This window comes from Ovis canadensis, chromosome 1 (genome assembly GCF_042477335.2).
Source record: "Ovis canadensis isolate MfBH-ARS-UI-01 breed Bighorn chromosome 1, ARS-UI_OviCan_v2, whole genome shotgun sequence".
NCBI lineage: Eukaryota > Metazoa > Chordata > Mammalia > Artiodactyla > Bovidae > Ovis > Ovis canadensis.
Window position 1 is genome coordinate 266248226 of NC_091245.1, and position 7422 is coordinate 266255647.

The window sequence follows — 7422 nt, forward strand, 5'->3', positions numbered from 1 at the left end:
ACAGTCAAAAGCTTTGGCATAGTCAATGAAGCAGAGGTAGATATTTTTCTGGAATTCTCTGGCTTTTTCGATGATCCAGCAGATGTTGGCAATTTGATCTCTCGTTCCTCTTCCTTTTCTAAATCTAGAACATCTGAAAGTTGAAGCCTCTTGGAGAATTTTGAGCATGACTTTACTAGTGTGTGAGATGAATGCAGTTGTGCAGTAGTTTGAATATTCTTCAGCATTGCCTTTCTTTGGGATTGGAATGAAAACTGACCTTCCCCAGTCCTGTAGCCACTGCTGAGTTTTTCCAAATTTGCTGGCATACTGAGTGCAACAGTTTCACATCATCATCTTTTAGGATTTGAAATAGTTCCACTGGAATTCCATCCCCTCCAATAGCTTTGTTCATAATGATGCTTCCTAAGGCCCACTTGACTTTGCACTCCAGGATGTCTGGCTCTAGATGAAGGATCACATCATCTTGGTTATATGGGTTATTAAGATCTTTCTTGTATAGTTCTTCTGTGCATTCTTGCCACCTCTTCTTAATATCTTCTGCTTCTGTTAGGTCCATACTTTTAAATTTTAATCAAGTCTAAATTGAAATGTTTTTCAGCTTATTTTTATTTTCACACTCTTTTCTTTTTCGTCTCTTATGGTGCTACTTATATTTATTTTGTTGTATGCTATCTGATGTTAATATGTGTCTGTAAAGGTACTGTTTTAAGTGGCTTTTATCATTATTGCTGTTATATTTAAATAAACTATAATTTTCAGCATTAATATGATGCCTGGATATTTTACTAATTTTTCTAGCATATTACCCAAAACTCACTACTCAAATTTCACTTCTGGATAATTTGGCTTTAAAAAAAATGATTTCTTAATGTGGCTATATTATAACCAAGTTTTACTTCGCTGAAATTTATAAAACAATGAGGGCATGTTAATCATTTACCATACAAATAAAAATGGAGTGTCATTTAGTTTTCTACCATCTCTTGTGGTAATTCTCTCCAAGCAGTTAGCAATGTTATTAGTAACTGTATTCAAACTGTGATGCTGGAGATGACTCTTGAGTGTCCCTTGCACTCAAGGAGATCCTAAAGGAAGTCAGTCCTGAATATTCACTGGAAGGACTGATGCTGAAGCTGAAGCTCCAAGCCTTTGGCCACCTGATGCGAAGAGCTGACTCACTGAAAAAGACCCTGATGCTGAGAAAGATTGAGGGCAGGAGAAGAGGGCAGCAGAGGATGAGATGGTTAGATAGCATCACTGACTCTATAGACAAGAATTTCAGCAAACTCTGGGAAACAGTGAAGGACAGGAGACCCTGGTGTGCTGTAGTTCATGAGGTTGCAAAGAGTCAGACACAACTTAGCAACTGAACAACCACAACAAATCCATTATCCGTTACCATAATACATAACAAACACAAAATTGGACAGCCTAAAACAATAAGCATTTATTTAGGTCATGCTTCTGTAGGTTCGCCATTTGGGCGGGCCTTTGTTGGGAGAGTCTTCTGGTGTTTGCACCTTGGTTCATGTGTCGTGGCCTGCCTCCTGGTCGGAAGACAGAACTGGGCGGTCTAGGATGACCTGGCTGGCTCATCTCTACTCTACCTGGCCTCTCATCCACCAGAAGAATGCTGGGGCTTTCTACGTGGCAGGTACAACGGAGAAAAGGCCCACAAAGCCTCATAAGGCCCAGAACTGAAGCTGCCACACTGTTACTTCTGATATTCTGCTGGACAAAGCAAGTCATAAGGGCAGCAAGATCCAAGGGCTGGGAGGGATGAATCCCCCTCCTAATGAGTGGGGCTTCAAAGTCACATCACAAGAGCCTGGATAGAGGGAAGAGTGGAGAACCAAGGCCGGTTTTCAATCAAATCTGCCACAATCGCTCTATGGCCTCAATTGTTCACATCCCTACAACTGAAGAAGTCTCATCTCCTCCCAAGATCCCCCAAGGTCTCATCTGGGTCTCATCACTAGGTTTAAAGTCCAGGGTATCGTGATCTATACTAGGTCGGATGCTGGTCCTTAGGTGTGGCTCCTCTTGGTCCAGAGACCTGCAGACTACAAACAGGAGTGCTCTGTCCCACATGCCCAACATATAGCAGCAAAAGGAGGAAGGCTAACCAGGATAAATGCTTCCATTTGACAAGGGGAGGAATGGGATGCACAGAGCAATTGCTGGTCCACAGCAATTCTGAAATCACCAGGAAAATGACCACAGGGCACACAGAGACAGGAGTGTTCCTTGAGTCAGCAAGTTCTACTTGCTGGGAGGGTTCCCCAAGCTGTAACCCAATAAGACTTTCGTATCTGCCCTCCTGGAAATCCCTCCTTTTCCAGCATCTTTTTGGTCACTTTGGAAAATGTGCCCTTTGAGCAGCTGTCTTAAACTATGCCTGCCCTTAGCAAGTTGGGAGTCCAGAGGCCTTTTTCCCCTTTAAACTGTCTTCTTCCCTTAGGCCAGCAGGTGGTGCTTTGTTCCAGTGAAAGTGAAAGTTGCTCAGTCGTGTTCCACTCTTCGCGATCCCATGTACTGTACAGTCCATGGAATTCTCCAGGCCTGAATACTGGAGTGAGTAGCCTTTCCCTCTCCAGGGGATCTTCCCAACCCAGGGATCGAACCCAGGTCTCCCACATCACAGGCAGATTCTTTACCAGCTGAGCCACAAGGGAAGCCCAAGAATACTGGAGTGGGTAGCGGATCTTTCCATACCAGGAATTGAACCAGGGTCTCCTGCATTGCAGGCAGATTCTTTACCAACTGAGCTATTCCATCTTCTTCAGTTGCTCAATTGTGTCCAACTCTTTGCAACCTTATGGACTGTAACCCACCAGGCTCTGTCCGTGGGATTCTCCAGGCAAGAATACAGGAATGGGTTGCCATTTCCACTCCCTAAAAAGTTTGTGGGGATGTCAGCAATGGGGCTGAATAAAGTATCTTTCACCATGTCCCCCAACTCAACAATAGAAATTTAGTATCCATTCAGAGACAAAAGTGCTGCTGTAAAAACTGGGATCCAGTACTATATGCCATGGAACCAGGCAAGTCTTGTCCACCCAGGTCTCAGGTAATAGACATTCAGACCTCAGTCCCAGCTGTGGGGTCTGCAGTAGCCTGTGGCCTCTTGACCATGGTCTGGGAGCCATGGAAAACACTGTCTTAAACAATAACCCAGGAAAAACAGCTTTTGTAGGACTCCAGGTTTCCAGTGGATGAGTTCTGGCACATAATTAGAGTGAATAAATGTATGTTTTGAAGACATGGACAAGGTAACAGAAGCAGTTTGACATGACCTGCATCACTCCTGCCCTAAGGCAGCATAGCTGAGAAAACCTCTCAGCCCACAAGGTCACAAAGGAAAGTTACAAGATACAAAGAAGATCATTACATGATTATAAAGGGGTCAGTTCATCAAGAAGATACAACACAAATACATGTTTTAGATATAGGTAGAAATAAAGATATAATTTGGATCCATCCAGTATTGGAGCATCTAAGTATGCTGCTGCTGCTGCTAAGTCGCTTCAGTCGTGTCCAACTCTGTGCGACCCCATAGACAGCAGCCCACCAGGCTCCCCCGTCCCTGAGATTCTCCAGGCAAGAACACTGGAGTGGGTTGCCATTTCCTTCTCCAGTGAATGAAAGTGAAAAGTGAAAGTGAAGTCGCTTAGTTCTGTCTGACTCTTCACAACCCCATAGACTGCAGCCTACCAGGCTCCTTTGTCCATGGGATTTTTCCAGGCAAGAGTACTGGAGTGGGTTGCCATTGCCTTCTCCTACATCTAAGTCTATTAAGCAAATATTGACAGATCTGAAGGGAGAAGTGGACAGCAATACAATAACAATAGAGAACTTCAATACCCCATTTCAACAATAGATAGGTGATCCAGACAGAAAATGAATAAATAAACATAGGTCTTGAAATATACTTTAGACCAGATGAACCTAATACATATACACAGAACATTCCATCCAAGGAAGACGCTCCTTGACATTGGTCTGGGAAGGGATTAATTGGCTCTCAACAAAAGCACAGGCAATTAAAAAAAAAAAAAAGGCAAGTCAAACCACATCAAACTAAAACTCGTCTCCACAGCAAAGAAATAATCAATAAAAGGAAAAGGTAACTGACTGAATGGGACAAAATATTTGCAAATCATACATCTGATAAGGGGTTAATATCCAAAATATATAAAGAACTCATACAACTCCATAGCAGGGAAAAAATCCAGTTAAAAGATATTCAAAAGACCTGAAAAGACATTTTTCCAAGGAAAATATTCAAAAGGCCAACAGGTACAGCAAAAGGTGCTCAGCGTCACTAATCACCAGGGAAATGCAAATCAAAACCACAATGAGACAGCACCTCACACCTGTTAAAATGGTTAATATCAAGAAGAAAAGAAAGAACAAATGCTGTTGACGATGTGGGCAAAAGGGAACCCCTATACCCTGTTGGTGGGAACATAATAAACTGGCACAGTTCCTCAAAGAATAAAAAGTAGAACTGTCACAGGACCCAGCCATCCCACTTCTGCAAATAAACCCAAAGGAAATGAAATCACTGTGTTGAAGAAATGACTGCATCCTCCTACTCAGTGCAGCATTATTTACAATACTCTTCTCTTGTGGCTCAGATGGAAATGAATCTGCCTGCAATGTGGGAGACCCGGGTTCAATTCCTGGGTCAGGAAGATCCCCTGGAGGAGGCAGTGGCAACCCACTTGAGTATTCTTGCCTGGAGAATCCCATGGACAGAGGAGTCTGGTGGGCTACAGTCCATGGGGTCGCAAAGAGTCAGACACAACTGAGCGACTAACACAAAGACTTGGAAATAACCTTAGAGTCCATCAACAGATACCTGGCTGAAGATGTGGTCTATGCAATAACAGATGGACCTTGAGGATATTATGCCAAGTGAAAGGTCAGATGAAGACAAAGACTGGACGATTTCATTTATATGTGGAGTCTAAAAAACAAACACAAAAGTACCTTTGCTAAAGATAAATTTTAATTTCAATGTAATTAAACAGCTTAGAATGTCCTGAACCAAGGGACATATGCATGTCTTCTAATCCCAGACTCAAGAGAGAATAGACCTTAAGACATTTTTCCTCACCTGAGAGAAAGACACATTTCCTGCGGCCTTTGCTAGAATTTGTTTTGCTCGTGGATGGCTTTGCCCAGGTTCACCCTGTCACTGAGGGTCAGTTCTGCAAGGCTTCCTCTGATTCTCTCCAGGTCACTCCCAAGTGTTCACAGGGCCAGAGTCTTGTCTCCTCTTCCCCTGATGTCAGTTAAACCAAGGCTTTACTGACTTACTGAGATCAGCAAATGCTCCCAGGGCAGTGCTGCCTTCTTGTGCCTTCAGGCTTCTCTGTTTTTGTTTTTTGGTTTTTTTTGGCCCCTGGAGACACATACTTCCTATAGTTCAGGACACTCCAAGCTATGAAAAAAGTGATCTCACTTGGGAAAGATAAGCAACACTCAGAAGAGTTGGGAGGCAAACCTCAAGTCCACTTGGAGGAACACACATTCACCCCAGGACTTGGGGATTCCCTGGGAGAAGAGTCCAGAAACACGAGCTTCCAGTACATCCCTGCAGAGCAAGTATGAAGAGGAAGCCACAGAGGCCACAGGAAACAACTGGAATGAGAACAGAGCTGGTTATTTGATAGTATGCTGGTGACGTTGTACCCAGCATTGCTACCGGTTCTGTAACCCAGGGTTTTCCATCATGTCTAGTGACCACTTTCTGCCAGAAACAGAAGTCATTACATATGTTTTAAAACGTGGTTTTAGTTACATGCAATATAACTTCAGGGCTTCCCAGGTGGCTCAGTGGTAAAGAATCTGCCTGCCATTTCAGGAAACGTGGGAGACAGGCGTGTTTGATCCCTGGGTTCAGAAAATCCCCTGGAGGAAGAAATGGCAACCCACTCCAGTATTCTTGCCTGGAGAATCCCATGGACAGAGGAGCCTGGCATTGCAAAACCTGGGGTTGCAAAGAGTCAGACTCTGAGCTCACACGCACTTTAACTTCAACTTTTCTTATTTTATTTTCTCCTTATATAAAAGCTTTTCAATTTACTTTTCCTGTTTGCTGAGCAACCTGCTTTTTAAAAATTCTTTCATTAAAAAGAAAATTATCGGACTTCCCCGGTGGTAACAGTGGATAAGAATATGCCTGCCAGTGCAGACGACACAGGATCGATCCCTGGTACAGGAGGACTCCGCATGCTGCAGAGCAGCCAAGCCCATGTGCCCTTACTCCTGAGCCTGCACTCTAGAGCTCACACACCACCCCGCACGCCACAGCCCCTGAAGCCTGTGTGCCTCGAGCCTGTGTTCTGCAACATGAGAAACCACTGCAGAGAGAAGCCCCACACACAACTAGAGAGTGACCCCCACTTTCTACAAGAGAAAGCCCACGCGCAGCAACGAAGACCCAACAGAACCAAAAAATAAAAAAAATAAGAAAATGATCTTACTAAGTAAGGCATATTATGTGTGATCATTGTAAACAATAGTTTAAAATGACAGTTATTATAACACACTACTATATATAAAACAGATAAGCAACAAGGACCTACTATATAACACAGGGAACTATACTCAATATTTTGTATTAACCTATATGGGAAAAGCATCTGCAAAAGAATTTACCTATATTATTATATATACATACATATAAAGCTGAATCACTTTGCTACATACCTGAAGCTAACACAACACTGTAAATCAACTCTACTCCAATCAAAATCAATAAATAAGAAAAACTACACAGCTACTTGGAGAAGGCAATGGCACCCCATTCCAGTACTCTTGCCTGGAAAATCTCATGGACGGAGGAGCCTGGAAGGCTGCAGTCCATGGGGTTGCTGAGGGTCGGAAACGACTGAGCGACTTCACTTTCACTTTTCACTTTGATGCATTGGAGAAGGAAATGGCAACCCACTCCAGTATTCTTGCCTGGAAAATCCCAGGGATGGGGTAGCCTGGTGGGCTGCTGTCTATGGGATTGCACAGAGTCAGAATGACTGAAATGACTTAGCAGCACACAGCTACTGAAAGCTTTTTCGAAATAATCTTCATCTAAGACATAATTAAATTGTATTTATTTACATAGGATAATGCATAATATATTTCTTTTGACATAATGGAAAAGAATATTTTTAAAAGAATATATATATCTGAATCACTTTGCTGTACAATGGGAATTAACACCATTGTAAATCAACTATACTTCAATTTAAAAAATTACATTTCCTTTGGGGCTTACCAAGCATGTATGTCTAAACTCAGAATGCAGAGTGAGGTCATGCATGTGGAAGGTGTGATAGCTGAGTGTTGTTATTTTCCTCTTTGGCCCAAACACCTTTTTGAGTTCAGGACCCATCACTGGTCCAAGTGATG